At 35.8% G+C, this 891-nt stretch overlaps 1 protein-coding gene across 1 annotated transcript in view; it reads left to right on the top strand.

Annotated features, from left to right (window-relative positions):
- LOC137971187 (Krueppel-like factor 5) overlaps positions 1–481 on the top strand; it is a 3356-nt gene extending 2875 nt beyond the window's left edge. The window contains exon 2 of the mRNA XM_068817948.1: positions 1–481. This exon is cut by the window's left edge and continues 716 nt beyond it. The gene's annotated coding sequence lies outside the window, so the exon portion shown is untranslated.
- Positions 482–891: the final 410 nt, after the last annotated feature.

The raw sequence follows: 891 nt of genomic DNA, 5'->3' as shown, positions 1-891 counted from the left end.
ATCAATCCGTGCGCACGTTCCTATTTTTCCAATTAACATCAAGTACTTGGTAGACGTGATATAACAAATTTGTACTTTTATTTATATTTCGGACCAACTTCTTTAATTTTAACAACCTGATAAGTGAGTTAAACTGTACATAGCATATGCATCTATATCAGTGGTATATATAATACACGAGCGTTCTTTTAAAGAAGAAAACATATTCATGTCGATTTTTGCGTCCACGTTGGTTGGCATGCAAGGATCTTTGTCAATGATGCTAATTTGGCGTAAGGAGCAGGTTAAATAAAGTTATCATTCCTTCAATGATATTACCTGTTTACATTCTCTATTCTCTACAGTTATTTTACCTTTGTTTAATCGAGGAGATTTATTTTTTCAGTTAAAGCTGACCAAAAGAACAAATGACAGTACCAAATCTGATATCTAGCAGGGCTGCAAGAGTTCGGTGTATCTCATGTTTGTCACCGCTGCTTGTGTGTTGTTCCTTCAAAAGCTGAGATGACGAAAGTAAAAAAAAAAGTACTATATTTATAGTGTCTATCTCAAACAGTGAAAGAACGCCCCTGTGCTTTTAGCATTCTACTTAAAAGCATTGTATAACCATCACGCATCATACAAATTAACTGCCAGAAATTTGCAAGTGCTGTGTATTCCCGTGCAATCCACCTGAGCATTAGCCTGAGCCTTAAAAGTGGAAACTCTTCGTTAGATGGATTACATAGAAATATGCAGTACTTCAACTTGCACTCTGATAGTTAAGTCTATTGGAATGCAATCTTTTGAATGAACTTATCCCTCCTTCCCACAGTGTATTATACAAATTAGTCATGATGAACATTTTTTTGTTGGGAAGATTTTGCACGATTACATCGCCGGATCTGGGTC

This window comes from Montipora foliosa, chromosome 9, assembly GCF_036669935.1.
Source record: "Montipora foliosa isolate CH-2021 chromosome 9, ASM3666993v2, whole genome shotgun sequence".
Lineage (NCBI taxonomy): Eukaryota > Metazoa > Cnidaria > Anthozoa > Scleractinia > Acroporidae > Montipora > Montipora foliosa.
The sequence above is the reverse complement of the archived record's forward strand: the minus strand, read 5'-3'. Positions and strand labels throughout refer to the sequence as shown.